The 12,150-nt window shown below is 37.3% G+C and overlaps 1 long non-coding RNA gene across 1 annotated transcript; it reads left to right on the top strand.

Annotated features, from left to right (window-relative positions):
- Positions 1–394: 394 nt before the first annotated feature.
- On the top strand, positions 395–799 carry LOC109580814 (uncharacterized). The gene is made up of 2 exons (XR_002184377.1): positions 395–645; positions 719–799. It is a non-coding gene; the product is annotated as an uncharacterized LOC109580814 (long non-coding RNA).
- Positions 800–12,150: the final 11,351 nt, after the last annotated feature.

The raw sequence follows: 12,150 nt of genomic DNA, 5'->3' as shown, positions 1-12,150 counted from the left end.
CAGCTAATATGGTCACGGTGACATGGCATTCCTGCATGAAACATCCCGTGATCTGTTCATGGAACACTTAAATAGAGTTTGCAAGGATGGCGTCATGATGCTTGGAAGCAACAAGACACCAAAGGCTTTTGTTCAAGTTGGTAAATGTGTAGGAGTGTTGGATGCCATGTTACATGAATTAGATTAGGATTTAAATCTACATAAGATTTCTGGTAAATGTACTTGCGCTAATTCTGATAAGGTGAAACCAATAGAAAAAATTTATCTTTTAAAAAGGTAGCAATAAATATAATCTCATCAATGAAACATAATGAAAGTTCTACAAAATGGATGATTGCACAATTGGGATTAATTAGGAACACACTATTTATTAAAACACTATTATTCATGTACAGTAGAAGACAATAAAAACTTCGCGTTCCGTTTACGTTGAACGGCGATTAAACGGTAGCGCCGTTTCCGTTTTTATTGTGGTTGTTCCATTCATGGTCCGTTGGGTCTGGGCACTACCGTTTTTATTTTCATGAACAACGCTCCAAGCGTTGCTCGACTTTTCTCTTTCCTGACAGTTTCTTCAGGAGTCAGGCTTTCTTAGATACACTTACAAAACGACTACAAGCCATGGTTGATGATAAAACCAGACAGGTAAGTCATAAACGTAGTGACATGCATTTTATATAATTCACCCACCTTATTCTCATGTTCTATGATTCAATAGGACGACAAGAAGTAGTCACAAGAAAGAGTGCTCTGTCAAGCAAAGAAGCAGCTATTATATTATTATCATTTATAAAATAAAGTCATGTAATTATAGACCTGCTTGTACCAAGATCAAAATGCATGATGCTTGAATCTTTTATAAAATAAAAATATATAATATATAATACAAGTTTTTGAAAGTAAGAGAAGAATGATAGAAATATAGTAATAATACTGATAACTAATGCTTATCACACAATAAATGGAGACTACATCGAGCCTGGTGGCCCGTCCTCCAACGACACGAGTACTTCACACCTCAACTTCACACAGCGTCTCTTTGAGTTGAGGTCCACACTGAACTGATATGACAGTAGTATCTCCAGAGCGGCAGTCAAGAACGAGTATAGTAGTATCTGTGGAGTAAAGAAAACTCGAGAAAACCAAGGAGGCAAGGACAAAACGTTGAGCCAACGTAAAAACGTGCTCCATGGAAAAACGGACCATAAACGGAAGTAAACGTTTTTTATATAGTGTTGAAACGCCCAACGGCCGTTCAACGTAAATGGAATGCGAAGTTTTTATTGGCTTGTACTGTACATGTACTTTTTGTCATTTTAAAAAACAGATTTAGTTGATGCTAAATAATGTTGGAATGAAATTAAAACTTAGTGTAAGGTTGTCTCTGCATTGTGCACATATACATGTTTTAAGACAAAAATCACAGCATTTACAACCTTGATTGTATGTCGAATGTCTTATGTTCTCAAAATCTCTAAATATGTGATCTTTTCTACAATATACTCAGTTTTCTACATATAGGTTAAACGATGTTTGGAGGTGTCCACACTATTTGGAACCCGAGGGCAAAGCCCGAGGAGTTCCAAATAGTGTGGGCACCTCCAAATATCATTTAACCAATTTAAGCCATGTGGAGGCGGAGCATGCAATTAATTAAACCACGTGGATGGTATACAGTAGCAGAAGGATATGTCGGATTGCAGTGACAACCTTCTTTTACTAGCTCTACAGCAATATGAAGCATCACCGGAGCACAAAGAAAAGCCGCTGGAACCGTCAGACCCTTGCACAAGTAGGCCCACTGAACTTGGTGAGCAAGGTAGCGATGACCGTGACCTACTGCTGGCATTAGAGGAATAAGAATAAATGGAACAGTCTTTCAATGTTGCTAGCTGCGATGGCAAAAAGGAGCTTCCCTTAAAAACAAGTGGCAGATTTGCTGAACCTGTCACTGAACAAGACATTTTAAGCAAGATAAACGAAGCCATCCCGAAATCTACAAGGAAGACAACAGATTGGGCTGTTAAGACATGGAAAGATTGGGCAGATAGCAGAAAGATTATTGACCCAAAAGACTGTCCACCTCTGCTAGATGGCATAAATAATGAGGAATTTTGTTGTTGGCTGTCCCATTTTGTGTTTGAAGCAAGGAACCAAGGAGGACCATATCCTGGTGGAACGCTTTACAGTCTTCGCTCTGGGATTAAACCTAGCTCTACGAAGTTGAAAGGAGCACAGAGATCTTCGTCCTAATATGTTAGAGGTAATTCAAGAAACGAATACAGATCTATATTTGCTTTATACTGAATGGGGGTCAAAAAATCGTACTGGTAGACTCAGTGATCGCAAAGTCACCAATAAATCTGTCAAGATACTTAGAAACATAGAAAATCCTGAAAGATGTGTCGTTAGATTGTATCAAAAGTACCTGTCGCTAAGGCCTAGTGGTGCTCCACCTGATGTGTTTTACTTCAAACCATTAAATGTCCCTCTTTCTAACTGCTGGTATAGTTGTAGGCCAGTTGGACACAACCTATTGAGTCAGACAGTCAAAAGATTGTGCAGTAATATTGGCATTGAGGGACATAACACTAATCACTCATTACGTAGGACCTGTGTAACTAGATTGTTTCAAAAGGGCATTGGGGAACAACAGATTATGTCTGTGACAGGACATCGTTCTACAGATGCTGTCAGAGTTTACAAGTCCATGTCCCATGATCAAGAGGAAGCAATGAGCAAAATAATACAAAACAGGGTGGAAGAGAGTCAACAGAAGACTGAACAAAATAAGGAAAATGAAGGACAAATGGCTAAAGTACCTAATATGTTTAATTTTTCTAATTGTAATGTTGTTTTTCGTAATTGATTGAGTGACTTCAAGTTTGTTGTGTATTAGTTTTTGGTTTTGTTTAATCAAATTTTCTCAAAATTCAATTTCAATGGTAATATTTACACATTAATGTCTCTTGTGCAGGTCTACTAACACACTTACACACTTAAATGATAATTTATAAGTATATCCCTTAACTTATCCCAGTGTCACAGGTATCCATACTGTTTGGACACCTCATTAAAGCAGTTAACATCAAAGGGAATTATTCGCGTAGTGGTTTAAATAGCTTTTCATGTGTTCATCACAGTTTTTCTAGCAGCTTTTTGGAGTGTACAGTGATGACTTAAGAATCAATCCCTTCCCTGCAACTCCTTCCAACTTGCTCCACATAGGTTTCACAGTCAGCAGGTACACCATAATAGATAACAAGTCTAACACTTTGGCAGTTAATTCCCATTCTGAAAGCATCTGTACATATCATGACTCTCATTAAAGATTGCTTAGTAAAATTGTCAATAATTTTTTCTTGACAATGGAACTAGTACCATTCAAGAACATGTCCACAAGCAAAGATTTAAGATTTAACTATATAAGGTGATGCTCCAGGTAAATGAGTAAAATCTCTACCTAATCCTGTTTTTAAAAATGTATTTATCTTTGAGCAATTATGTCTTGATCTTCCCAAATATTAAAACTCGTGGCATAAGGGTAAGCTTTTCCCTTCACTTGTTAAGTATCAGTGCAAATACATTTGATACACCAAACTTGTTGATGTCTTGCAATTGTACAGCACAGAATCGTACATTAGGTTTATCAGGAGAACAAACAATCAAAATTGGAGACCTCATTCCTAACATTTTCTTCACCTTTAGCCTTATTGATCTAGTAGCTGTTGCTGTAAATGCCATAAAACCTACTTGTATCCTCAATACCATTGTATTCATGATCCCAGAACAACTGGAAGATAGATGGAGGAGTTAGTTCACAAGTTGGGTCTAAGTCACGTCTTGTTGGTTTGGTTATAGATGAGGCTCATTGTGTTGTGAAATGGTGATGCATGTCAATAATAACAATATAGCTGCTAATCTGGTTTTATACAGGCTTGTCATTCAGGAAAGCTTTCACACGTCTTAAAGAAGTAAGGAGTCTGATGAAATTAATTCCATCAGCTAAATTCTTTTGGTTATCGGGTGTACTTTCGGCATCGATATAACTTACTGATACATTACGGTGCTGGATATCTTCTACCTGGTCATTAGAGCTGTCAAAGGGCTTACAACAATAATAATAGCCTTGTTATCATCTGTTCTGTCTTCATAACAATCAAAAGCATTAGGTAGGCAAGAAAAAAAACATGCTGTCTTACCAAGCCCAGTGGGTAGGACAGCAAAACCATCTTTTTTATATTATAAACCAATGTTACACTTTCTCTGCTTGTCCTTCAGACTTGTATAGCCCAGTGCCATAGCGGCTTCTGTCAAACAAAATTCAATCCTCTGGTTCATGTCTACTCCAGCCATACCCGTGTGTTCATGCTTCATCACATGACTCCCTGGTTATTGCATTGCGATGCATAACTTCATGGGCATTTTCTGTGAGCTTGCAGAACAAGACTGGAGTAAATGTTAGCGTCTGGCAGGCCAGACTAGGATCATCTGTTTCTATTATGTCATTGGAGTCATTTTGTTTACACTTTTATTTCAAAGTTTAAAAAGAGTCATCAACACATTTAAGGACCTATTCAGGAGAGTTGTTAACAGTACAAGGTATTGTACATGTAAATGTTGTTTACAAAAAGGAGGCTGTTGTTTTGCCATTACATACTGCATCTGAAAAAACATACTTTGTTTGGTCGCGAGTGGTTATTTGAGACAAAGCTTGTTTGGCATAAAGTACATAGTATAGAATCTATAGATCTGTTATTGCATAAATTTCAGAATCTCTTTGCTAATGAAGTGGGTCAGCTTAAAAAATTCGAAGTCCGTATATACGTTGATTCTCAGGATACTCCCAAGTTTTACAAAGCCTTCTCCTATTCCATACGCCTATAAGAAGAAAGTTGAAGATGAATTGCAAAAATAATCAGACCAGTGGCATATCCAAGGTAGGGCATGGTAGGGCAATTGCCCTACCAACTGCTACTGAATCAAAATTAATATTGCCTTCTAATTTACTGTAGTTAGATTTCTCCAATCTTGATCAAGGCCAGAGTTCACAATAAAAAAAGAAAACATTCAGAAGAGAACTTCAGAAAAGAATAGAGCCAGTCGAGCTAGTCTGATAAAGTCGACTTTATCATAATTATTGTGGGTGTAGGCGTACTTTAATTAAAGACATGCCCATTATCAATATCAATTAACTGCAAAAAAATTTAGTGCGCTTCGCATGCCATCTTTGCCCCTCCATCATCAAAAGTCTTGATACGCCACTGTATCAGACCTAGGAACATTTTCCAAATCAATTTTCTGAGTGGGCAGCACCTACTGTGCCTATGTTGAAGAGTGATAAAGTGAATGTGAGAATTTGTGGTGACACTGACTACAGTGTAACTGTTAACAAAGCGTTCAAATTAGAGTCATATCCTATTCCAAAATTGGATGATCTGCTAGCAGCATTATCTGGGGGCACTATCCATACTAAACTGAACATGTCTCAAGCTTATTAGTAGATCGAGCTCACCGATGACAGTAAACGTTTCACTGTCATCAATAATCATAAAGGCCTATCAAATGTAACTGTTTGCCTTTCGGCATCTCCTCAGCGCCAGCAATTTTTACCCTCGCCTACTCCGTATGCGTATAGGCAAGGGTACTGCGATCGTCCAGTCAGTGTGTGTATGTGTGTGTTCGCAAGATGGTGTCTTTTTCTCTGTTTTCAAATCCTTGCTGTTCTTAGCTCGGGTCCCGATGAGTCCCATTGTCAACTAAAACGCTTGGTAAAAGTTGTTTTTCGTCAGTTTACTTCTTTATCCGTCTTCTCAGAGGCAGCATGAGTCAGCAATGTTAATAAATGTTGTCTGATTTATAAGCAGCTCTCTCATGACAAAGGTAATAATGCATTAGAACACATCAAACGACAGATTGAAAGTTTTTGTTGATTTTATATGTAGAAAATTTGTCTTCACTTCTTAATTCCTGAAATATGACAGTTCAAAAATCACTTACCGCGTCAGTTTAGTGAGTTTAAACGAAGTGCTACTATTTAGAAAGAGCAGCTATAGTCTTTTAAACTGTAGATGCTTACAAACAAGTTTGTATACAACAAATACAGCCTAATTGTTTTGTCATAACCTGAGGGTAAGTGAACAAAACTAAAGCATTTATCAGTAACTGGCATAGCATTATATCATAGATATTATAGACTACGTAACCAGGATTGGAAACTAGCTCACGTGATCCTTTCAAACCTGTACAAACCGGCTGACACAGGGTCCGTGATTAGATTTTGGTGGGTGTGATCGAAAAATGGCTACTCATCGACGACATTCAAAGGAAGACTGTATTTAAACCAATGTTGATTTTTTAATATTTTAATAATATTTCAATACATGACTATAATGAAAAAAATAATGATACCATTGTTATTTTGCAAATATACTGTGATATTGTTCAAATTTCTGTTACTGTAACTGTTGCTCCATTACACAGGTAAAAATAGACTAACAAGATCATTGAAATGATAGGTTGATATTGTGTGCATGAAATTGGGGGGTTAGCATTTTAATTCATGCATTGCATTCGACTACAGCACTGCCTTAAAACCAAAAATTCATTAATTCCGCATGAAAAGCAAGCCACATGGTCAAATTTATTCTACTTAACGCCCAATTCAATTACGAACGTTGTCCACCAGGGAATCCTAGTTTCCAATCAGGGTTACGTAGTCTCTAATATCTATGATTACATGTAGTAGGGGAGGCTTAATTTGAGCCACACCTTTTAGTCCAGCCCCACCTTCAATTGCTGCAGCAATGCCAGCAACTAGCAAGACTAAGCAAGCAAACAGTAACAGCAAGTAGCATTCTCTTAATAACTTTCGAAGAACAACATTAATGTATCATTTGTGTTATGCTACACTGATTGTGCCAAGGGCATTTGCTATAGTGCACTCGTTCAATGAAGCACCATGGTGCATGGACTCGCCTTCTGAGATTCACCTAAGGGATAATGTGTTACATGTACTGCCCCCATCATCATATTATATATATAAGCAACTTGATATTTGAATAAAGGATAATAGATTTTGACAAAGTGCAAAGTGCAACAATGCAATTACTGCACTGATCCATAAAATAAATATTACGTGTGGTCAGCACTTAGCAGTGCAGTGCAGATAAATATGGCACGTGGGTAGGAGAAAGAAAAGCTGAAATTTATTTTAGCATCTGAAGCTCTATTCAAATAAAGAGTAAGCACAAAAAATTTGCCTAGATATTTAAAAGAGACTTAGATAGTTTGGTTGCTCCTGCTTTCCCCAGTGCTGCCTGAAAATTTTTCGAAGAGGCTAAATCACAAACTTTGAGCAACTGTAACTCGCAAACAAAAAAGAGATTAGAAAATTTCCACATATTTTTTTATCTATGTACTTTTCTCTACCTATCAATGCTAATCTTGACCAAATAGAGTGAAACACAAAGATTTGGCAAGGAAAAGTGGTCTATTCTTGAAAATATTCAGCTTTTGCTACCACAGATTGCTAAGAATTTTAACTCAGGAAAGCTCAGTAAAAAAGATATTGACCAGGAATTAACAGGAATTTTCATGACAGAATGACGGACAGACAGAATGACAACCCAATTGCATAGTGCCCACCTACGCAAGCGTGGCGAGTCCAATGAATAATGGAGAGTCTATTGCAAATATCCCAAATGTATAGTCGGTTTCAATTGAAGAGAAACGGAAGTAAATCAATGTTGTCATCATTAAAACGTCACGTGTAGCCCCTGACTGCAATGTGCAAGCTCTGTCATTCTTCGAGCATTTCTTCTCCTTTAACTTACTTTACTATCTATAGCAGACCTGGAGTCAATTACAATTGTAATTGTAATTGAAGGGTTAATTACAATTACAATTACGTAATTGTAATTGTAATTGAGCTTCAGCTTATGTAATTGAAGTTTGAAATATATTTGAGTTACCTAACTACAGAATGTACAGATGCACAAAGAAATGTTCTTTATGTACTTCGGTGTATCTTTGGGTGCTTTTGATACCGTAAAGTACCAAAACAACTTCTTTTAAACACACAGTATAAGCACTGCAAAGTATGTTGCTACAATACATGTACATCAAATTGTAATTGTAATTGAAAATGTAATTGAAATTATACTATCATGGTGTAATTGTAATTGTAATTGAGTCTATTTTTACAAAAGAAGTGTAATTGAATGTGTAATTGTAATTGAGCTTTTGTAATTGACCCCAGGTCTGATCTATAGTACCTCTACTGTGGTTGCTGCTCCCTCCGTTTATCCTTTTCTTGTTTTTGGTGCCTGTTTTTAGCTGGTATAGAACTCAGAATACAGCTAAATCATCGAGTGTACTGGACAAGTAGGAACAATGAGGATCAAGAAGACTGTAGAGTGATATCGCAAATTTTCTCTCAAAAAAAGGCTCCTAGCTAAACTCACCGGGTAGGCAAGTATGAAGTTCTTTGGTTGTCTGTCTGTGATCATGAACTTTAATTAGATTTTTGAAATAATTATATTATTAATTTAAAAACTAAGTGCTTTAGACTCATAGATCTTTCTCCACAACTAGTCCAAGCCTTTGATTTTCAGTTTAAAATGTTTAATGAGCAGTGCTACAAAGAAGCTTGCAAAGTAAGGAAGAAAAATTTTTAGACACAGTAATTGCGCTGATACTCTTGAGATAGACAAAACCATTTTAAAGTAGATTAATACCTTCTATTTCATTACTATGTGTAGAATTTCTTAACTCTTACTTCATAAAGACTTATGCTCCAAACTTCATCCTAGCCGTCTGACTTCCTGAAGGGCAAGAGGTCCGCAACGACTAAAAATCTAGTTACCTTTCTGGAAAAAATCCAGTAATCCAATAAAGATCCAATAATCCACAAAAATCCACCAGTAATCCAGAAAATTCTAACAATAATCCAACAATCCAAGCAGTAATCCAAAATATCCAAGCAGTAATCCAAAATATCCAATCAGTAATCCAAAAAATTTAAGGAAATCCAGTCAAACATGTACTGTCTGTAATTTCTCAACCATTAAAAATAGTTAATTGACTGCTCTTTGCAATTATTAATAGTTATTTAACCATTATTAATAGTTAATTAAGACAATTAATGGTTAACTAACTTTAATAACATGGTTATTAATGTTATACATGTATGATCAAAAATCCAAGCAAAAATTCCATAAATCCAAAAAATCAAAAAATCCAGTCAAAATCTTAGGGCATTTTAATCCGGTACACTTATGGAGGCCATTTCGGACTCCTTAGTGAAGGGTTCAGGCAGAAATATGGCAGACTAGCAGTACTAGACTCTCTCAATTTTTTAAATATATCTAGGCAGCATTATTGTGCCATATTATTTGTCATAAGAGACTAGTAAAAAGAAAAAATCTTAAGCTTCTTCAGTCACATGCATGCTAAGGCCACTTTGGCAAAAAAACCACACCTCTATTAATAATTGGCAATTATAGATGTTTGCATTGCTGCGCTTGCATTTCCTAATGCATAATTTTTTGTTTCCAGTCTTATGCATGATCTCTTAGGCAAATGAAATCTATCAAGACTGTTAAAAGTATCTATACCATCACAATATGTGTTAGATTTTAAAGCAACTTTGACTTGAGTTAGTGCAACCATGCATGCACTATTAAAAACAATGAATCATGTTCATTGTCTTTATCATGCTACATAATAAAGATGAATCCATGATTATTGTTCTTAATGGTGCATAAATGCAAGAGCAACTGCGGCAAGTCCAAGCACCGTAGGTGTTTCATTAAATATTAGTAGGTCTGCAGAGTTTAATATGCTTCGTTTTATCTTTGAAATTAAAAAAAAATTATTTTTTACTAAATGCAATGAGATGCAAATGATATTCATTGGAGTGATGCACACAATTTGTCACGGGGGCTCCTTTTATCTCCAGCTAAAGAACTCGTTTAGAACCTTCCAGAGTACCTAGAAACTCAAAAATTTGCAAGAATTTTTGGAAGAACCTGTTATGCAGCTGCACCAAATTTCAAGATGCTAGCATTAGTAACAAAAAAGTTATAAGGGATGGTGGTGGCTACCTCTCAACTGAAACAGAATATAGCTTTTTATATAAACAATATATTGGTAGGTGGCATGTCTCACGCTAAGCATATTCAGACTCTAGAGAGAGTATTTTCTCGCCTTCATGATGCTGGCTTGTGTTTAAAGAAAGAGAAGTGTACTTTCTGTACTTCTTCTGTCCAGTATCTTGGCTTTCATACTAATAAAGATGGTCTTCACCCTACATCTGAGAAGATTGAAGCTAATAAAGAAGCCCCTATGCCTACTAATATCATGCAACTTAAAGCATAAATTGTATCTAGGCCTACTCTGATATTATAATTGTTTTTTGCCTCATTTGCCTTCCACATTAGCCCCACTTTGAGTTGTTGCATCATAATGTCAGTTGGAATTGGTAAGCAGATGCTGAAGTAGCCTTTATCAAATCTAAAGAGCTTTTGACTGATGACAAATGTTTAGTGCCCTTTGATAGCACATTACCTCTTCTCTTAGCATGTGATGCATCACAGTATGGAGTTGGAGCAGTTATGGCTCACCGTTTCCTAGATGGTGCTGAGAGGCCAAATGTGTTTGCATCTCGTAAACTTAGTGATACTAAGAAGTATAGTCAAGTAGAAAAGGACGGTCTGACATCTGTCTTTGGGGTTGGGAAGTTTCATTGTTACTTGTATGGTCATCATTATTCCTTAATTACTGACCACAAGCCTCTACTGTCTTTACTGGGTGGTCAAAGGCCTATTTTAAGTCATTCATCAGCTCATATTCGACATATAAATATGACTTACACCTTAAGTCTTCCACTGATTATGTTAATGCAGATGCATTAAGCCACCTTCCATTACACGAGTTGATAAGTAATACTCCCCTGCCTCCAGAATTAATTCTTTTAATGGAGAGTAAAGCTAATAGACCTGTTACTGCTAAATGTATTGCTGCTGCTACTAAATCAGACTCTACTCTATCTCTAGTTCTACAATATCAGAAGTCCGGATGGCCTGATAGCTGTCCTGATGATTCACTGAAGCCTTACTGGCATAAAGAGCATGAGTTATCCCAGCACAATAAATGAATTCTCTGGGCTTCTCGGGTTGATATACCAGAGACATTTTGCCAACAATTGCTACTTAAATTGCATGAAGGCCATTTTGGCATCACTAAATTAAAGGCAAGAGCACGATTATGCATATGGTGGCCAAAAAGTGATACTGATATAAAGGAAATGGTAATAAGTTGTTCTTTTTGCCAGGAAATCGTAATACTCCTCCTGCAGCCCCATTAATCCTTGGCCATTGCCTTCCTGCCCTTGGTCCCGCCTTCACATTCATTCGCCGGCCCTTTAAATACTACGCTACCAGTAATTGTAGATTAATCTACTTTAGGGCTTACCTGATATGGAGTGATATTGGCTGGACCAGGACGGCAGCTCTTGGAGAGCTCCCATCGAATCTCCATCCCTAGAGAAGCCCACTACTTGTTGTAGTGTGCCTTAATGTGGGTTGTGCCAAACCCCCCAGCACCTGACTGCAGATTCATGGGAAGGAGGTAAGAGAGCGAGAGAGAGAGAGGCAAGCACATTGCCTCAGAGGAGAGCATGAATGCATAGCAATGCTTGAGAGTAAAGGAGGGCCTACTCCCACCCCAACTGAGTGTGGGCAGTATAGTCTCGCGTAGCCAGACCACACCCTCCGTGCCTACGGGTGGTTCTGGCAAATTGACCATACTCCGCTCGTTCTGGTTCACCCAAAAATGGGTGAAGTGGATGCATCAAGTAAATGCTTGCTTCTTTCTGGCAGAGCTCAAGAGCAGGACCTAAAAGGCAAAAGGCTTCTTTTACTTGATAGATATGGTAATCTTTCGGAAGAGAGCTTTGGTAGCTCTTTAATTGGCATAGATCAAGCGGGCCGTGAGAGGGAGAAGATGTATAATTGGTCACAGCTGTTCCTGTAGCTTTTTGTCACTTAAGAAGAAGGTAGTAGAAGAGAAGAGTCAAGAGTTACTGTATCAATTCACCCGTTTCTGGGTGAAGTAGAGCAAAAAAATTTGGTTCACCCATTTTTGGGT

The sequence above is a fragment of the Amphimedon queenslandica genome, unplaced genomic scaffold (genome assembly GCF_000090795.2).
Source record: "Amphimedon queenslandica unplaced genomic scaffold, v1.1 AMPQUscaffold_13475, whole genome shotgun sequence".
NCBI classification, from domain to species: Eukaryota; Metazoa; Porifera; class Demospongiae; order Haplosclerida; family Niphatidae; genus Amphimedon; species Amphimedon queenslandica.
This window is presented reverse-complemented; position numbering and strand designations above follow the sequence as displayed.